The following is a 19,361-nucleotide window of genomic DNA, read 5'->3' on the forward strand; positions in this document are numbered from 1 at the left end:
GCGCAAAAGATAAATAAGCTCTTCTTTATAAAAGCGCGATCGAGCCACAGTGTGACCCGAACCAGAGGGGGCATACAAAACAACGAGGCGGAGATCAAAAAGACGACAACCAATCCCACGGCCAGAGTCAAGGAATTCAATGTCAGTAATAGGAATGCCCTCTCGAAAGAAAAGAGCAGTTCCTGTTGAATATTCCGGCGCGACATTAAAAGCAGTTTGAAATCCAGGTAGAGAGAGATCAGAAAACAACACTTCCTGCAAAAACACTACGTCCGCACAGGCGTCGTAAATAAACTGCCGCAAAGAGGCAATGCGAACGTCGGACTCAATACGGTTAACATTTAAGGTAAGAAAGGTGTATGCTTGAACCATAGAGAGAAAAGCGAGAAAACAAATCACCTACACCGACGCACCAGCGTCACAGTCCATACCAGGGGTGACGGAGGCATCCGAGGGAGGGGGACTGCTACCCCGTTCCGCGGATCCCTTACGTTTCGGTTTTTTACGAACAGCATTAACGTTCGGCTGAACGCGTAACTTGCGTCGGCTGACGGGCAAGGAAGCTTCAGCCGCCGGTGACGTAGGAGGGTCAAGTTCTGTATCCGACACCACCCGCGCCGGTCCACATGCGGGATCCGGGGTCGCGGCGGAAACATCCGACGAAACGGAATGGTCAACACCTGCACTAGCTTCCGGCAAACATGGACTGCACGGAGGCGAAACGTGAGCAGGAAGGTCCGAGGCCGCAGAGTTGGAAGGAAGCGGAGCAGCTCCGCTGGCAGAGGTATGGGGCAGCGAAGCAGGAAGTTGTCGCGGCTCCACTTGTTGTGACATCGAAGTCGGTTTGGAAGACGGCGCCAACAGGCCCGACCGACGACCCGACTCGAGAGAAGCTGCGTCGGAGGCCGGAGGGGGGCCAGCAGCCGCCACCGGAACCGCTACCTCAGGATGGCAGGGAGCAGCTTCAGTACACAGTGGCTCGGAGGATGCCGGTCGCTCGGACTGGGGCATCTCAGGGAGATCCTCATCCGTACTATTTCCATCGTGTGGGCGACGCCTCTTATTATTCAAAAGTGGCACACCCACCTGAGGGACAGACGGAACAACATCAGATTTAGCACGCAAAGGAGGAAATTCTGTGTCAGGGGTGCGCAAAACCTGTGGCGGGGCGCTACTACCACTGGACTGTGCTACACCAAGAGCAGAACCACCTGCAACGAGGTCAGCGACCGTTAACTTGCGACGCTGTTCGAGAGAATTTTTTAAAACAAAAACCCTCCGCGGACAGTCAGTACGCACGTGACCACTTTCATTGCACAAAAAACAGGTGCCAACCTGACCACTATATGTTACATGGACACGATATCCACCGATCTGCAGGTGAGATGGAATATTCTGCTTAATGTGCATTTCGACTGAACGAATACCACTGTAACATTGCAGGCGATGTTGGCTTGACCAGCGTTCAAGGCGAATGCTCTTTACATCACCATACTTTTGTAGACCCTCCTTAAGATAGACATTATCCACCTCCGGTGGAAGGTTGTAAACACGAACATTGGTATACGTGATGGAAGCATTGGAAAGCACAACGGTACTTACAGAATCATCCCGATGCCGAAAGAGAACTTGATGACCATATTTAGAAAGAATTTTATCAACCTGAAGTGGGTCCATGAACTTAACAAAGAAAACATACAGTTCAGTATCAAAATAAGCAGTGTGCACCTGATCCGAATGAACACCAAAGGTATCTACCAACCAATCATGAATCTCAAGGGAACTAGGTTGCACATTGCGGGTTGACTTGTCGAAAGTAAAACTAACTGTAGCCTGACGAGGAATAACCTGGGACGACATTTTCAAAATAGGCGGTCGAAACCGCTACACACAACACACTGAAATAAGGACAGAAAGTAACACAAGGTACGAAACAACGACGGAGAAACACTCACAGAAGTTGCAACACAACACGTAAACAACGATAGTCCACTATACGTAACGCTACGGCGGAGCGGAAGACTAGGCACGTCCACACTGCACGGCGTCTAAAGCGGAACTCTCCCATTTAAAATTGTGCTGCCCCCTGTGAGAATCGAACTCACGACCCCTGGTTTACAAGACCAGTGCTCTGCCCCTGAGCTAAGGAGGCTGCTACAGCTTACACCTCTTTGCGATCGCTACAGCCCTCGAGAAAAATACATTTCAGAGTCCTGAAAATGCGTACAAAGATTTACTCTGCCACAACAATTCGCTACCACTGAGGTCCACAGCGATGACTGACGGGTGCTGCCGTCTTTCGTCTATCGTCATCTGTGATCTTGGCTCAGGCCCGAAAAGACACGCTATTTTGAAATTTTCGGTTCAAAGCATTACATTGGCCCATTTAAAATTGTGCTGCCCCCTGTGAGAATCGAACTCACGACCCCTGGTTTACAAGACCAGTGCTCTGCCCCTGAGCTAAGGAGGCTGCTACAGCTTACACCTCTTTGCGATCGCTACAGCCCTCGAGAAAAATACATATCAGAGTCCTGAAAATGCGTACAAAGATTTACTCTGCCACAACAATTCGCTACCACTGAGGTCCACAGCGATGACTGACGGGTGCTGCCGTCTTTCGTCTATCGTCATCTGTGATCTTGGCTCAGGCCCGAAAAGACACGCTATTTTGAAATTTTCGGTTCAAAGCATTACATTGGCCCATTTAAAATTGTGCTGCCCCCTGTGAGAATCGAACTCACGACCCCTGGTTTACAAGACCAGTGCTCTGCCCCTGAGCTAAGGAGGCTGCTACAGCTTACACCTCTTTGCGATCGCTACAGCCCTCGAGAAAAATACATTTCAGAGTCCTGAAAATGCGTACAAAGATTTACTCTGCCACAACAATTCGCTACCACTGAGGTCCACAGCGATGACTGATGGGTGCTGCCGTCTTTCGTCTATCGTCATCTGTGATCTTGGCTCAGGCCCGAAAAGACACGCTATTTTGAAATTTTCGGTTCAAAGCATTACATTGGCCCATTTAAAATTGTGCTGCATCCTGTGAGAATCGAACTCACGACCGCTGGTTTACAAGACCAGTGCTCTGCCCCTGAGCTAAGGAGGCTGCTACAACTTACACCTCTTTGCGATCGCTACAGCCCTCGAGAAAAATACATTTCAGAGTCCTGAAAATGCGTACAAAGATTTACTCTGCCACAACAATTCGCTACCACTGAGGTCCACAGCGATTACTGATGGGTGCTGCCGTCTTTCGTCTATCGTCATCTGTGATCTTGGCTCAGGCCCGAAAAGACACGCTATTTTGAAATTTTCGGTTCAAAGCATTACATTGGCCCATTTAAAATTGTGCTGCCCCCTGTGAGAATCGAACTCACGACCCCTGGTTTACAAGACCAGTGCTCTGCCCCTGAGCTAAGGAGGCTGCTACAGCTTACACCTCTTTGCGATCGCTACAGCCCTCGAGAAAAATACATTTCAGAGTCCTGAAAATGCGTACAAAGATTTACTCTGCCACAACAATTCGCTACCACTGAGGTCCACAGCGATGACTGACGGGTGCTGCCGTCTTTCGTCTATCGTCATCTGTGATCTTGGCTCAGGCCCGAAAAGACACGCTATTTTGAAATTTTCGGTTCAAAGCATTACATTGGCCCATTTAAAATTGTGCTGCCCCCTGTGAGAATCGAACTCACGACCCCTGGTTTACAAGACCAGTGCTCTGCCCCTGAGCTAAGGAGGCTGCTACAGCTTACACCTCTTTGCGATCGCTACAGCCCTCGAGAAAAATACATTTCAGAGTCCTGAAAATGCGTACAAAGATTTACTCTGCCACAACAATTCGCTACCACTGAGGTCCACAGCGATGACTGATGGGTGCTGCCGTCTTTCGTCTATCGTCATCTGTGATCTTGGCTCAGGCCCGAAAAGACACGCTATTTTGAAATTTTCGGTTCAAAGCATTACATTGGCCCATTTAAAATTGTGCTGCCCCCTGTGAGAATCGAACTCACGACCGCTGGTTTACAAGACCAGTGCTCTGCCCCTGAGCTAAGGAGGCTGCTACAGCTTACACCTCTTTGCGATCGCTACAGCCCTCGAGAAAAATACATTTCAGAGTCCTGAAAATGCGTACAAAGATTTACTCTGCCACAACAATTCGCTACCACTGAGGTCCACAGCGATGACTGACGGGTGCTGCCGTCTTTCGTCTATCGTCATCTGTGATCTTGGCTCAGGCCCGAAAAGACACGCTATTTTGAAATTTTCGGTTCAAAGCATTACATTGGCCCATTTAAAATTGTGCTGCCCCCTGTGAGAATCGAACTCACGACCCCTGGTTTACAAGACCAGTGCTCTGCCCCTTTTTTTTTTTTTTTTTTTTTTTATTAAAACACGAAAACTTCAGTCCTGGTGTAGAGAAGAAACATATATAAAGGCGGCAAATCCAGAAACAGTATAAAAGAAAATGGCTCACACAGGTGACCTTAGCCAACACCCTCTCTTTTAAATGTCAGGCTAAGCATATTGGCAAAATCATCTCGGAGGCCTGGCAATCGCAAGCGCTGCCAGTAAGCAGTAAGCATGTACTGCCGAAACGCTAGGTGTCCATCCTCTTCATGACAACTGTTGACAAAATGTACGAAATGGCCAATCAACCACATGACGGTATGGAGCTTCGTCCGCGGAAAAAAGGAAGAATCGGGCCGGACGATGATGTCAATAGTATAAGCGGCTTCAGCAGACCTAGTGACAAAAGCAAGTTGTTTCCTGAGCCAACGCCAATTAGCAAGGTGCCCACAGCAGGTGAATCGATGTTCAAGGGTATCCAGGAGACCACACCGAGTACAGGTGTCCGTGTCAGAAAGACCAATACGGTGCAGTCGTACATTGGTGGGAACCAAATTATTTATTACCCTATACCACGTGGACGCCACGGCCATAGAGTGGATCGGCAGACTAACGTTCTTCCAGACGTTCCTCCAGGACACAGATGGAGACGCCAGTTCTATTGGATAGGGACCGGCCAGCCCCTCCCAGCGGGCAATCAAGCCCTTGGTCGTTGGCACCGGTCGCCGCAAGAAGACGTCACCGAGGTAACTCACCGTAATGTAAAATTCCCGAATGTGTTTCAACTTAAAATTTAGGCGTCCGACATCGACAGGTGGAGCAAGGCTCGCCGGACGCACAACAGTAAAAAGCCTGGATGTAATTGAAGTCACTTCTTGCGTAACAATTAGAGTCGTTCGGCGGACGTACAAAGCAGACGCCTTGCGAGTAATGTCAGAGAGGCCCAAGCCTCCGGAGAGACGCGGTTTCGTCATTACCTCGTAACGTAACTTGAATAGATGGCCCTTCCATATAAACCTGCTAGACAATTGGCGCAACCTTTTCGCCACCATCATGGGAAGTGGGAACAGCTGAGCAACATAATAAGCTTTACATAGAACGTAGGTGTCTAAAATTCTGACTTTTTGCAAAATGGTAGCAGAGCGCTGCTCATGGACCATCAGAGCCCCCTGTATCTTCTCGGTGACAGATTTCCAATTGAGAGCCGCCATTTTTAGAGGACACCGATCAATGATAATCCCCAAGGACGTATGGCGATCGACAAAAGTGGCCCAAGGGACGTCAGCATCGCGAAATCCTCGAATATCAAGGAACTTACATTTACCCTGATTGAGACGCGCTCCAGAGACACGACAGTATGCATCAACCGCCCCTTTCAACAACGGGATATCATCACGTTGACGGAGGAGAACAACGACATCATCCGCATATGCCTTAACAGAGAGCTTCCCACCAGAGAGGGACATACCCTGAAGCTTGAGAGCAATAGTCCGAAGCAGCGGTTCCAGGGACAATAATCCCCTGAGCTAAGGAGGCTGCTACAGCTTACACCTCTTTGCGATCGCTACAGCCCTCGAGAAAAATACATTTCAGAGTCCTGAAAATGCGTACAAAGATTTACTCTGCCACAACAATTCGCTACCACTGAGGTCCACAGCGATGACTGACGGGTGCTGCCGTCTTTCGTCTATCGTCATCTGTGATCTTGGCTCAGGCCCGAAAAGACACGCTATTTTGAAATTTTCGGTTCAAAGCATTACATTGGCCCATTTAAAATTGTGCTGCCCCCTGTGAGAATCGAACTCACGACCCCTGGTTTACAAGACCAGTGCTCTGCCCCTGAGCTAATGAGGCTGCTACAGCTTACACCTCTTTGCGATCGCTACAGCCCTCGAGAAAAATACATTTCAGAGTCCTGAAAATGCGTACAAAGATTTACTCTGCCACAACAATTCGCTACCACTGAGGTCCACAGCGATGACTGATGGGTGTTGCCGTCTTTCGTCTATCGTCATCTGTGATCTTGGCTCAGGCCCGAAAAGACACGCTATTTTGAAATTTTCGGTTCAAAGCATTACATTGGCCCATTTAAAATTGTGCTGCCCCCTGTGAGAATCGAACTCACGACCCCTGGTTTACAAGACCAGTGCTCTGCCCCTGAGCTAAGGAGGCTGCTACAGCTTACACCTCTTTGCGATCGCTACAGCCCTCGAGAAAAATACATTTCAGAGTCCTGAAAATGCGTACAAAGATTTACTCTGCCACAACAATTCGCTACCACTGAGGTCCACAGCGATGACTGACGGGTGCTGCCGTCTTTCGTCTATCGTCATCTGTGATCTTGGCTCAGGCCCGAAAAGACACGCTATTTTGAAATTTTCGGTTCAAAGCATTACATTGGCCCATTTAAAATTGTGCTGCCCCCTGTGAGAATCGAACTCACGACCCCTGGTTTACAAGACCAGTGCTCTGCCCCTGAGCTAAGGAGGCTGCTACAGCTTACACCTCTTTGCGATCGCTACAGCCCTCGAGAAAAATACATTTCAGAGTCCTGAAAATGCGTACAAAGATTTACTCTGCCACAACAATTCGCTACCACTGAGGTCCACAGCGATGACTGATGGGTGCTGCCGTCTTTCGTCTATCGTCATCTGTGATCTTGGCTCAGGCCCGAAAAGACACGCTATTTTGAAATTTTCGGTTCAAAGCATTACATTGGCCCATTTAAAATTGCGCTGCCCCCTGTGAGAATCGAACTCACGACCCCTGGTTTACAAGACCAGTGCTCTGCCCCTGAGCTAAGGAGGCTGCTACAACTTACACCTCTTTGCGATCGCTACAGCCCTCGAGAAAAATACATTTCAGAGTCCTGAAAATGCGTACAAAGATTTACTCTGCCACAACAATTCGCTACCACTGAGGTCCACAGCGATGACTGACGGGTGCTGCCGTCTTTCGTCTATCGTCATCTGTGATCTTGGCTCAGGCCCGAAAAGACACGCTATTTTGAAATTTTCGGTTCAAAGCATTACATTGGCCCATTTAAAATTGTGCTGCCCCCTGTGAGAATCGAACTCACGACCCCTGGTTTACAAGACCAGTGCTCTGCCCCTGAGCTAAGGAGGCTGCTACAGCTTACACCTCTTTGCGATCGCTACAGCCCTCGAGAAAAATACATTTCAGAGTCCTGAAAATGCGTACAAAGATTTACTCTGCCACAACAATTCGCTACCACTGAGGTCCACAGCGATGACTGATGGGTGCTGCCGTCTTTCGTCTATCGTCATCTGTGATCTTGGCTCAGGCCCGAAAAGACACGCTATTTTGAAATTTTCGGTTCAAAGCATTACATTGGCCCATTTAAAATTGTGCTGCCCCCTGTGAGAATCGAACTCACGACCCCTGGTTTACAAGACCAGTGCTCTGCCCCTGAGCTAAGGAGGCTGCTACAGCTTACACCTCTTTGCGATCGCTACAGCCCTCGAGAAAAATACATTTCAGAGTCCTGAAAATGCGTACAAAGATTTACTCTGCCACAACAATTCGCTACCACTGAGGTCCACAGCGATGACTGACGGGTGCTGCCGTCTTTCGTCTATCGTCATCTGTGATCTTGGCTCAGGCCCGAAAAGACACGCTATTTTGAAATTTTCGGTTCAAAGCATTACATTGGCCCATTTAAAATTGTGCTGCCCCCTGTGAGAATCGAACTCACGACCCCTGGTTTACAAGACCAGTGCTCTGCCCCTGAGCTAAGGAGGCTGCTACAGCTTACACCTCTTTGCGATCGCTACAGCCCTCGAGAAAAATACATTTCAGAGTCCTGAAAATGCGTACAAAGATTTACTCTGCCACAACAATTCGCTACCACTGAGGTCCACAGCGATGACTGATGGGTGCTGCCGTCTTTCGTCTATCGTCATCTGTGATCTTGGCTCAGGCCCGAAAAGACACGCTATTTTGAAATTTTCGGTTCAAAGCATTACATTGGCCCATTTAAAATTGTGCTGCCCCCTGTGAGAATCGAACTCACGACCCCTGGTTTACAAGACCAGTGCTCTGCCCCTGAGCTAAGGAGGCTGCTACAGCTTACACCTCTTTGCGATCGCTACAGCCCTCGAGAAAAATACATTTCAGAGTCCTGAAAATGCGTACAAACATTTACTCTGCCACAACAATTCGCTACCACTGAGGTCCACAGCGATGACTGATGGGTGCTGCCGTCTTTCGTCTATCGTCATCTGTGATCTTGGCTCAGGCCCGAAAAGACACGCTATTTTGAAATTTTCGGTTCAAAGCATTACATTGGCCCATTTAAAATTGTGCTGCCCCCTGTGAGAATCGAACTCACGACCCCTGGTTTACAAGACCAGTGCTCTGCCCCTTTTTTTTTTTTTTTTAGTTATTTAGAGCTGACGCGAAAGCTGACGCTTGGAATTCGCCCTTATCAAAAGGACAGGCGCTATAAACGGCTGTGAGAGGTGAGGTGTAGCGAGGTACCAAAACGACAGGCAAACTGCGACATTTTCTGCTCCTTCTTCTTGAACAAAAAAATAAAAAGAAAAGGGACGCAGCCGGTAGGACTCGAACCTACGCTCCCAGAGGGAATCTGATTTCTAGTCAGACGCCTTAACCACTTGTTTTTTTTTTTTTTTTTTTTTTTTTTTTTTTTTTACATAAAGGCGGCAAATTCAGAAACAGTATAAAAGAAAATGGCTCACACAGGTGACCTTAGCCAACACCCTCTCTTTCAAATGTCAGGCTAAGCATATTGGCAAAATCATCTCGGAGGCCTGGCAATCGCAAGCGCTGCCAGTAAGCAGTAAGCATGTACTGCCGAAACGCTAGGTGTCCATCCTCTTCATGACAACTGTTGACAAAATGTACGAAATGGCCAATCAACCACATGACGGTATGGAGCTTCGTCCGCGGAAAAAAGGAAGAATCGGGCCGGACGATGATGTCAATAGTATAAGCGGCTTCAGCAGACCTAGTGACAAAAGCAAGTTGTTTCTTGAGCCAACGCCAATTAGCAAGGTGCCCACAGCAGGTGAATCGATGTTCAAGGGTATCCAGGAGACCACACCGAGTACAGGTGTCCGTGTCAGAAAGACCAATACGGTGCAGTCGTACATTGGTGGGAACCAAATTATTTATTACCCTATACCACGTGGACGCCACGGCCATAGAGTGGATCGGCAGACTAACGTTCTTCCAGACGGTCCTCCAGGACACGGATGGAGACGCCAGTTCTATTGGATTGGGACTGGCCAGCCCCTCCCAGCGGGCAATCAAGCTCTTGGTCGTTGGCACCGGTCGCCGCAAGAAGACGTCACCGAGGTAACTCACCGCAATGTAAAATTCCCGAATGTGTTTCAACTTATAATTTAGGCGTCCGACATCGACAGGTGGAGCAAGGCTCGCCGGACGCACAACAGTAAAAAGCCTGGATGTAATTAAAGTCACTTCTTGCGTAACAATTAGAGTCGTTCGGCGGACGTACAAAGCAGACGCCTTGCGAGTAATGTCAGAGAGGCCCAAGCCTCCGGAGAGACGCGGTTTCGTCATTACCTCGTAACGTAACTTGAATAGATGGCCCTTCCATATAAACCTGCTAGACAATTGGCGCAACCTTTTCGCCACCATCATGGGAAGTGGGAACAGCTGAGCAACATAATAAGCTTTACATAGGACGTAGGTGTCTAAAATTCTGACTTTTTGCAAAATGGTAGCAGAGCGCTGCTCATGGACCATCAGAGCCCCCTGTATCTTCTCGGTGACAGATTTCCAATTGAGAGCCGCCATTTTTAGAGGACACCGATCAATGATAATCCCCAAGGACGTATGGCGATCGACAAAAGTGGCCCAAGGGACGTCAGCATCGCGAAATCCTCGAATATCAAGGAACTTACATTTACCCTGATTGAGACGCGCTCCAGAGACACGACAGTATGCATCAACTGCCCCTTTCAACAACGGGATATCATCTCGTTGACGGAGGAGAACAACGACATCATCCGCATATGCCTTAACCGAGAGCTTCCCACCAGAGAGGGACATACCCTGAAGCTTGAGAGCAATAGTCCGAAGCAGCGGTTCCAGGGACAAAACGAATAAAGACATAGAGAGCGGACTACCCTGAGGCACTCCGCGGCGGATAGCAATGGGCGGCGTCAGCTGCCCATTGACTGACACCCGAGCTGTTATTCCCCTGTACAAATTGCCAAGAACACCACGTGATGAAGCGTTAAAACCTATTGTACCTAAAACACGATCTAAAAACACATGACTGACGTGATCAAAAGCCTTATAAAAATCAAGGAAGGCAAAGGCACAATGTACGTTTGTAACCGCCGCAACCGAGACAACATCCCGATATTCGGCTACTGGTGTCAGAATAGATCTATCATGAAAACAACATTGATGTGCACCAATCACACCCCGAAGCAGAGAAGACAGCCGGCTATTGAGCGCTCTAGCAGCTGTCTTATAGTCAAAATTCAGCAATGTGAGCGGACGAAGATTGGCAGCAGATAAACGACCAGAGGACTTCGGAATTAAAACAAGTTTCCCTACTTTAAAATCGGCAGGCACATCCATCCCTCTGACAATCTCATTTAAAATCTGCGTAAAAATGCCACCCAAAAGAGGCCAAAAACGGAGATAAAATTCTTTAGGCAGGCCGTCTGGACCCGGCGATTTACTGGACGGAGAGCGAGCAATAAAATCGAACACATCATCTACCTGGAACTCCCGGAGAAATTCGCCGTTCGCGTCAGGCGCGATCGTCGCAGTTAGATCCCCAAAGACATCATCCGAAAGAGACTCACCAGAATCATCGGCAGAATAGAGACTAGTGTAATACTGATGAAGAGCACGAACCATTTCCTCCTGTGCACTAAGCTGTCGCCCATCATCCACCGTAAGAGAAGAGATGAAGGAGCGACGACGACGAGTCTGATGCCGTAGCAGGTGGTACAAGGATGTCAGTTCACCTTCAACGAGAGAGTGAGGTTTCGACTTAACTCGCAGACCATCCATCTGTCGTCGTTTAAGGCTCAAGAGCTTGGCTTTAATACGACGAACATCATGGATCCGCAGTGGAGAGGTACCCGCCGCGTCATATAGTTCACGCAGGACAGAGTAGTAATATTCATACGTGTTCTTAAAATCACGCGTCCTAGCAGCACAGTAGAAAATCAAAGTCTGACGAATCTTGGGCTTGGCAAACGCAGTCCACCAAACCAGCAAGGAGGGGTATCGCGGGACAGAGCGAAGACATCGCTCCCACACGCCACTTATAACATCATCCATAGCACTGTCGGCAAGGTGGGAAACATTTAACATCCACTGGGAACGATAAAGTTTTGCAGGTTGGCGACTAAGATTTACAGTTGCAGTAAAAGCACAATGGTCAGAAAAACTAGTAGGAATAACATCGACAGAAAGAATTTTATCACATAAAAAATCAGATAAATAGAATCTGTCGAGTCTACTGCATGAGGACGCGGTAAAAAACGTATATTTCACCAGGGTTGGATATTTGTGTTCCCAAACATCACGCAGATGCATCGTACGAACTAAGTCATGTAAATCACGGCAATAATTAAAATTGGGGGACTGGTCTGCAGGGCGTAAAACACAATTAAAATCGCCTCCGAGCAGGAGACTCCGAGGACTCTGGCGCAAAAGATAAATAAGCTCTTCTTTATAAAAGCGCGATCGAGCCACAGTGTGACCCCAACCAGAGGGGGCATACAAAACAACGAGGCGGAGATCAAAAAGACGACAACCAATCCCACGGCCAGAGTCAAGGAATTCAATGTCAGTAATAGGAATGCCCTCTCGAAAGAAAAGAGCAGTTCCTGTTGAATATTCCGGCGCGACATTAAAAACAGTTTGAAATCCAGGTAGAGAGAGATCAGAAAACAACACTTCCTGCAAAAACACTACGTCCGCACAGGCGTCGTAAATAAACTGCCGCAAAGAGGCAATGCGAACGTCGGACTCAATACGGTTAACATTTAAGGTAAGAAAGGTGTATGCTTGAACCATAGAGAGAAAAGCGAGAAAACAAATCACCTACACCGACGCACCAGCGTCACAGTCCATAGCAGGGGTGACGGAGGCATCCGAGGGAGGGGGACTGCTACCCCGTTCCGCGGATCCCTTACGTTTCGGTTTTTTACGAACAGCATTAACGTTCGGCTGAACGCGTAACTTGCGTCGGCTGACGGGCAAGGAAACTTCAGCCGCCGGTGACGTAGGAGGGTCAAGTTCTGTATCCGACACCACCCGCGCCGGTCCACATGCGGGATCCGGGGTCGCGGGGGAAACATCCGACAAAACGGAATGGTCAACACCTGCACTAGCTTCCGGCAAACATGGACTGCACGGAGGCGAAACGTGAGCAGGAAGGTCCGAGGCCGCAGAGTTGGAAAGAAGCGGAGCAGCTCCGCTGGCAGAGGTATGGGGCAGCGAAGCAGGAAGTTGTCGCGGCTCCACTTGTTGTGACATCGAAGTCGGTTCGGAAGACGGCGCCAACAGGCCCGACCGACGACCCGACTCGAGAGAAGCTGCGTCGGAGGCCGGAGGGGCGCCAGCAGCCGCCACCGGAACCGCTACCTCAGGAGGGCAGGGAGCAGCTACAGTACACAGTGGCTCGGAGGATGCCGGTCGCTCGGACTGGGGCATCTCAGGGAGATCCTCATCCGTACTATTTCCATCGTGTGGGCGACGCCTCTTATTATTCAAAAGTGGCACACCCACCTGAGGGACAGACGGAACAACATCAGATTTAGCACGCAAAGGAGGAAATTCTGTATCAGGGGTGCGCAAAACCTGTGGAGGGGCGCTACTACCACTGGACTGTGCTACACCAAGAGCAGAACCACCTGCAACGAGGTCAGCGACCGTTAACTTGCGACGCTGTTCGAGAGAATTTTTTAAAACAAAAACTCTCCGCGGACAGTCGGTACGCACGTGACCACTTTCATTGCACAAAAAACAGGTGCCAACCTGACCACTATATGTTACATGGACACGATATCCACCGATCTGCAGGTGAGATGGAATATTCTGCTTAACGTGCATTTCGACTGAACGAATACCACTGTAACATTGCAGGCGATGTTGGCTTGACCAGCGTTCAAGGCGAATGCTCTTTACATCACCATACTTCTGTAGACCCTCCTTAAGATAGACATTATCCACCTCCGGTGGAAGGTTGTAAACACGAACATTGGTATACGTGATGGAAGCATTGGAAAGCAGCACGGTACTTACAGAATCATCCCGATGCCGAAAGAGAACTTGATGACCATATTTAGAAAGAATTTTATCAACCTGAAGTGGGTCCATAAACTTAACAAAGAAAACATACAGTTCGGTATCAAAATAAGCAGTGTGCACCTGATCCGAATGAACACCAAAGGTATCTACCAACCAATCATGAATCTCAAGAGAACTAGGTTGCACATGGCGGGTTGACTTGTCAAAAGCAAAACTAACTGTAGCCTGACGAGGAATAACCTGGGACGACATTTTCAAAATATGCGGTCGAAACCGCTACACAAAAAACACTGAAATAAGGACAGAAAGTAACACAAGGTACGAAACAACGACGGAGAAATACTCTCAGAAGTTGCAACACAACACGTAACAAAAACGATAGTCCACTATACGTAACGCTACGGCGGAGCGGAAGACTAGGCACTTCCACACTGCACGGCGTCTAAAGCGGAACTCTCCCATTTAAAATTGTGCTGCCCCCTGTGAGAATCGAACTCACGACCCCTGGTTTACAAGACCAGTGCTCTGCCCCTGAGCTAAGGAGGCTGCTACAGCTTACACCTCTTTGCGATCGCTACAGCCCTCGAGAAAAATACATTTCAGAGTCCTGAAAATGCGTACAAAGATTTACTCTGCCACAACAATTCGCTACCACTGAGGTCCACAGCGATGACTGATGGGTGCTGCCGTCTTTCGTCTATCGTCATCTGTGATCTTGGCTCAGGCCCGAAAAGACACGCTATTTTGAAATTTTCGGTTCAAAGCATTACATTGGCCCATTTAAAATTGTGCTGCCCCCTGTGAGAATCGAACTCACGACCCCTGGTTTACAAGACCAGTGCTCTGCCCCTGAGCTAAGGAGGCTGCTACAGCTTACACCTCTTTGCGATCGCTACAGCCCTCGAGAAAAATACATTTCAGAGTCCTGAAAATGCGTACAAAGATTTACTCTGCCACAACAATTCGCTACCACTGAGGTCCACAGCGATGACTGACGGGTGCTGCCGTCTTTCGTCTATCGTCATCTGTGATCTTGGCTCAGGCCCGAAAAGACACGCTATTTTGAAATTTTCGGTTCAAAGCATTACATTGGCCCATTTAAAATTGTGCTGCCCCCTGTGAGAATCGAACTCACGACCCCTGGTTTACAAGACCAGTGCTCTGCCCCTGAGCTAAGGAGGCTGCTACAGCTTACACCTCTTTGCGATCGCTACAGCCCTCGAGAAAAATACATTTCAGAGTCCTGAAAATGCGTACAAAGATTTACTCTGCCACAACAATTCGCTACCACTGAGGTCCACAGCGATGACTGATGGGTGCTGCCGTCTTTCGTCTATCGTCATCTGTGATCTTGGCTCAGGCCCGAAAAGACACGCTATTTTGAAATTTTCGGTTCAAAGCATTACATTGGCCCATTTAAAATTGTGCTGCCCCCTGTGAGAATCGAACTCACGACCCCTGGTTTACAAGACCAGTGCTCTGCCCCTGAGCTAAGGAGGCTGCTACAGCTTACACCTCTTTGCGATCGCTACAGCCCTCGAGAAAAATACATTTCAGAGTCCTGAAAATGCGTACAAAGATTTACTCTGCCACAACAATTCGCTACCACTGAGGTCCACAGCGATGACTGATGGGTGCTGCCGTCTTTCGTCTATCGTCATCTGTGATCTTGGCTCAGGCCCGAAAAGACACGCTATTTTGAAATTTTCGGTTCAAAGCATTACATTGGCCCATTTAAAATTGTGCTGCCCCCTGTGAGAATCGAACTCACGACCCCTGGTTTACAAGACCAGTGCTCTGCCCCTTTTTTTTTTTTTTTTTTTTTTTTTTTAATCCAACGCCTTAACCACTTTTTTTTTTTTTTTTTTTTTTTTTTAGCTGACTGAAATAAAGATTAAAACACGAAAACTTCAGTCCTGGTGTAGAGAAGAAACATATATAAAGGCGGCAAATCCAGAAACGGTATAAAAGAAAATGGCTCACACAGGTGACCTTAGCCAACACCCTCTCTTTCAAATGTCAGGCTAAGCATATTGGCAAAATCCTCTCGGAGGCCTGGCAATCGCAAGCGCTGCCAGTAAGCAGTAAGCATGTACTGCCGAAACGCTAGGTGTCCATCCTCTTCATGACAACTGTTGACAAAATGTACGAAATGGCCAATCAACCACATGACGGTATGGAGCTTCGTCCGCGGAAAAAAGGAAGAATCGGGCCGGACGATGATGTCAATAGTATAAGCGGCTTCAGCAGACCTAGTGACAAAAGCAAGTTGTTTCCTGAGCCAACGCCAATTAGCAAGGTGCCCACAGCAGGTGAATCGATGTTCAAGGGTATCCAGGAGACCACACCGAGTACAGGTGTCCGTGTCAGAAAGACCAATACGGTGCAGTCGTACATTGGTGGGAACCAAATTATTTATTACCCTATACCACGTGGACGCCACGGCCATAGAGTGGATCGGCAGACTAACGTTCTTCCAGACGTTCCTCCAGGACACAGATGGAGACGCCAGTTCTATTGGATTGGGACCGGCCAGCCCCTCCCAGCGGGCAATCAAGCCCTTGGTCGTTGGCACCGGTCGCCGCAAGAAGACGTCACCGAGGTAACTCACCGCAATGTAAAATTCCCGAATATGTTTCAACTTAAAATTTAGGCGTCCGACATCGACAGGTGGAGCAAGGCTCGCCGGACGCACAACAGTAAAAAGCCTGGATGTAATTGAAGTCACTTCTTGCGTAACAATTAGAGTCGTTCGGCGGACGTACAAAGCAGACGCCTTGCGAGTAATGTCAGAGAGGCCCAAGCCTCCGGAGAGACGCGGTTTCGTCATTACCTCGTAACGTAACTTGAATAGATGGCCCTTCCATATAAACCTGCTAGACAATTGGCGCAACCTTTTCGCCACCATCATGGGAAGTGGGAAGAGCTGAGCAACATAATAAGCTTTACATAGAACGTAGGTGTCTAAAATTCTGACTTTTTGCAAAATGGTAGCAGAGCGCTGCTCATGGACCATCAGAGCCCCCTGTATCTTCTCGGTGACAGATTTCCAATTGAGAGCCGCCATTTTTAGAGGACACCGATCAATGATAATCCCCAAGGACGTATGGCGATCGACAAAAGTGGCCCAAGGGACGTCTGCATCGCGAAATCCTCGAATATCAAGGAACTTACATTTACCCTGATTGAGACGCGCTCCAGAGACACGACAGTATGCATCAACCGCCCCTTTCAACAACGGGATATCATCACGTTGACGGAGGAGAACAACGACATCATCCGCATATGCCTTAACAGAGAGCTTCCCACCAGAGAGGGACATACCCTGAAGCTTGAGAGCAATAGTCCGAAGCAGCGGTTCCAGGGACAATACGAATAAAGACATAGAGAGCGGACTACCCTGAGGCACTCCGCGGCGGATAGCAATGGGCGGCGTCAGCTGCCCATTGACTGACACTCGAGCTGTTATTCCCCTATACAAATTGCCAAGAACACCACGTGATGAAGCGTTAAAACCTATTGTACCTAAAACACGATCTAAAAACACATGACTGACGTGATCAAAAGCCTTATAAAAATCAAGGAAGGCAAAGGCACAATGTACGTTTGTAACCGCCGCAACCGAGACAACATCCCGATATTCGGCTACTGGTGTCAGAATAGATCTATCATGAAAACAACATTGATGTGCACCAATCACACCCCGAAGCAGAGAAGACAACCGGCTATTGAGCGCTCTAGCAGCTGTCTTATAGTCAAAATTCAGCAATGTGAGCGGACGAAGATTGGCAGCAGATAAACGACCAGAGGACTTCGGGATTAAAACAATTTTCCCTACTTTAAAATCGGCAGGCACATCCATCCCCCTGACAATCTCATTTAAAATCTGCGTAAAAATGCCACCCAAAAGAGGCCAAAAACGGAGATAAAATTCTTTAGGCAGGCCGTCTGGACCCGGCGATTTACTGGACGCAGAGCGAGCAATAAAATCGAAAACATCATCTACCTGGAACTCCCGGAGAAATTCGCCGTTCGCGTCAGGCGCGATCGTCGCAGTTAGATCCCCAAAGACATCATCCGAAAGAGACTCACCAGAATCATCGGCAGAATATAGACTAGTGTAATACTGATGAAGAGCACGAACCATTTCCTCCTGTGCAATAAGCTGTCGCCCATCATCCACCGTAAGAGAAGAGATGAAGGAGCGACGACGACGAGTCTGATGCCGTAGCAGGTGGTACAAGGATGTCAGTTCACCTTCAACAAGAGAGTGAGGTTTCGACTTAACTCGCAGACCATCCATCTGTCGTCGTTTAAGGCTCAAGAGCTTGGCTTTAATACGACGAACATCATGGATCCGCAGTGGAGAGGTACCCGCCGCGTCATATAGTTCACGCAGGACAGAGTAGTAATATTCATACGTGTTCTTAAAATCACGCGTCCTAGCAGCACAGTAGAAAATCAAAGTCTGACGAATCTTGGGCTTGGCAAACGCAGTCCACCAAACCAGCAAGGAGGGGTACCGCGGGACAGAGCGAAGACATCGCTCCCACACGCCACTTATAACATCATCCATAGCACTGTCGGCAAGGTGGGAAACATTTAACATCCACTGGGAACGATAAAGTTTTGCAGGTTGGCGACTAAGATTTACAGTTGCAGTAAAAGCACAATGGTCAGAAAAACTAGTAGGAATAACATCGACAGAAAGAATTTTATCACATAAAAAATCAGATATATAGAATCTGTCGAGTCTACTGCATGAGGACGCGGTAAAAAACGTATATTTCACCAGGGTTGGATATTTGTGTTCCCAAACATCACGCAGATGCATCGTACGAACTAAGTCATGTAAATCACGGCAATAATTAAAATTGGGGGACTGGTCTGCAGGGCGTAAAACACAATTAAAATCGCCTCCGAGCAGGAGACTCCGAGGACTCTGGCGCAAAAGATAAATAAGCTCTTCTTTATAAAAGCGCGATCGAGCCACAGTGTGACCCGAACCAGAGGGGGCATACAAAACAACGAGGCGGAGATCAAAAAGACGACAACCAATCCCACGGCCAGAGTCGAGGAATTCAATTTCAGTAATAGGAATGCCCTCTCGAAAGAAAAGAGCAGTTCCTGTTGAATATTCCGGCGCGACATTAAAAACAGTTTGAAATCCAGGTAGAGAGAGATCAGAAAACAACACTTCCTGCAAAAACACTACGTCCGCACAGGCGTCGTAAATAAACTGCCGCAAAGAGGCAATGCGAACGTCGGACTCAATACGGTTAACATTTAAGGTAAGAAAGGTGTATGCTTGAACCATAGAGAGAAAAGCGAGAAAACAAATCACCTACACCGACGCACCAGCATCACAGTCCATAGCAGGGGTGACGGAGGCATCCGAGGGAGGGGGACTGCTACCCCGTTCCGCGGATCCCTTACGTTTCGGTTTTTTACGAACAGCATTAACGTTCGGCTGAACGCGTAACTTGCGTCGACTGACGGGCAAGGAAACTTCAGCCGCCGGTGACGTAGGAGGGTCAAGTTCTGTATCCGACACCACCCGCGCCGGTCCACATGCGGGATCCGGGGTCGCGGGGGAAACATCCGACAAAACGGAATGGTCAACACCTGCACTAGCTTCCGGCAAACATGGACTGCACGGAGGCGAAACGTGAGCAGGAAGGTCCGAGGCCGCAGAGTTGGAAGGAAGCGGAGCAGCTCCG

At 48.5% G+C, this 19,361-nt stretch overlaps 19 non-coding genes across 19 annotated transcripts; all 19 read right to left on the reverse strand.

The window, feature by feature from the left end:
• Window positions 1–2,080: 2,080 nt before the first annotated feature.
• Window positions 2,081–2,152, reverse strand: Trnat-ugu. The gene has a single exon. It is a non-coding gene; the product is annotated as a tRNA-Thr (tRNA).
• A 246-nt stretch (window positions 2,153–2,398) lies between these two features.
• On the reverse strand, window positions 2,399–2,470 carry Trnat-ugu. Its single transcript has one exon. It is a non-coding gene; the product is annotated as a tRNA-Thr (tRNA).
• A 246-nt stretch (window positions 2,471–2,716) lies between these two features.
• Trnat-ugu lies at window positions 2,717–2,788 on the reverse strand. The gene has a single exon. It is a non-coding gene; the product is annotated as a tRNA-Thr (tRNA).
• Window positions 2,789–3,034: 246 nt separating this feature from the next.
• On the reverse strand, window positions 3,035–3,106 carry Trnat-ugu. The gene has a single exon. It is a non-coding gene; the product is annotated as a tRNA-Thr (tRNA).
• Window positions 3,107–3,352: 246 nt separating this feature from the next.
• On the reverse strand, window positions 3,353–3,424 carry Trnat-ugu. The gene has a single exon. It is a non-coding gene; the product is annotated as a tRNA-Thr (tRNA).
• Window positions 3,425–3,670: 246 nt separating this feature from the next.
• Trnat-ugu lies at window positions 3,671–3,742 on the reverse strand. Its single transcript has one exon. It is a non-coding gene; the product is annotated as a tRNA-Thr (tRNA).
• A 246-nt stretch (window positions 3,743–3,988) lies between these two features.
• On the reverse strand, window positions 3,989–4,060 carry Trnat-ugu. Its single transcript has one exon. It is a non-coding gene; the product is annotated as a tRNA-Thr (tRNA).
• A 2,072-nt stretch (window positions 4,061–6,132) lies between these two features.
• On the reverse strand, window positions 6,133–6,204 carry Trnat-ugu. Its single transcript has one exon. It is a non-coding gene; the product is annotated as a tRNA-Thr (tRNA).
• Window positions 6,205–6,450: 246 nt separating this feature from the next.
• On the reverse strand, window positions 6,451–6,522 carry Trnat-ugu. The gene has a single exon. It is a non-coding gene; the product is annotated as a tRNA-Thr (tRNA).
• A 246-nt stretch (window positions 6,523–6,768) lies between these two features.
• Trnat-ugu lies at window positions 6,769–6,840 on the reverse strand. Its single transcript has one exon. It is a non-coding gene; the product is annotated as a tRNA-Thr (tRNA).
• A 246-nt stretch (window positions 6,841–7,086) lies between these two features.
• On the reverse strand, window positions 7,087–7,158 carry Trnat-ugu. Its single transcript has one exon. It is a non-coding gene; the product is annotated as a tRNA-Thr (tRNA).
• Window positions 7,159–7,404: 246 nt separating this feature from the next.
• On the reverse strand, window positions 7,405–7,476 carry Trnat-ugu. The gene has a single exon. It is a non-coding gene; the product is annotated as a tRNA-Thr (tRNA).
• Window positions 7,477–7,722: 246 nt separating this feature from the next.
• Window positions 7,723–7,794, reverse strand: Trnat-ugu. The gene has a single exon. It is a non-coding gene; the product is annotated as a tRNA-Thr (tRNA).
• A 246-nt stretch (window positions 7,795–8,040) lies between these two features.
• Trnat-ugu lies at window positions 8,041–8,112 on the reverse strand. The gene has a single exon. It is a non-coding gene; the product is annotated as a tRNA-Thr (tRNA).
• A 246-nt stretch (window positions 8,113–8,358) lies between these two features.
• Trnat-ugu lies at window positions 8,359–8,430 on the reverse strand. Its single transcript has one exon. It is a non-coding gene; the product is annotated as a tRNA-Thr (tRNA).
• A 5,685-nt stretch (window positions 8,431–14,115) lies between these two features.
• On the reverse strand, window positions 14,116–14,187 carry Trnat-ugu. The gene has a single exon. It is a non-coding gene; the product is annotated as a tRNA-Thr (tRNA).
• Window positions 14,188–14,433: 246 nt separating this feature from the next.
• On the reverse strand, window positions 14,434–14,505 carry Trnat-ugu. The gene has a single exon. It is a non-coding gene; the product is annotated as a tRNA-Thr (tRNA).
• Window positions 14,506–14,751: 246 nt separating this feature from the next.
• Window positions 14,752–14,823, reverse strand: Trnat-ugu. The gene has a single exon. It is a non-coding gene; the product is annotated as a tRNA-Thr (tRNA).
• A 246-nt stretch (window positions 14,824–15,069) lies between these two features.
• Window positions 15,070–15,141, reverse strand: Trnat-ugu. Its single transcript has one exon. It is a non-coding gene; the product is annotated as a tRNA-Thr (tRNA).
• Between the last annotated feature and the right edge of the window lie 4,220 nt (window positions 15,142–19,361).

Source organism: Schistocerca piceifrons, unplaced genomic scaffold (genome assembly GCF_021461385.2).
Source record: "Schistocerca piceifrons isolate TAMUIC-IGC-003096 unplaced genomic scaffold, iqSchPice1.1 HiC_scaffold_574, whole genome shotgun sequence".
NCBI classification, from domain to species: domain Eukaryota; kingdom Metazoa; phylum Arthropoda; class Insecta; order Orthoptera; family Acrididae; genus Schistocerca; species Schistocerca piceifrons.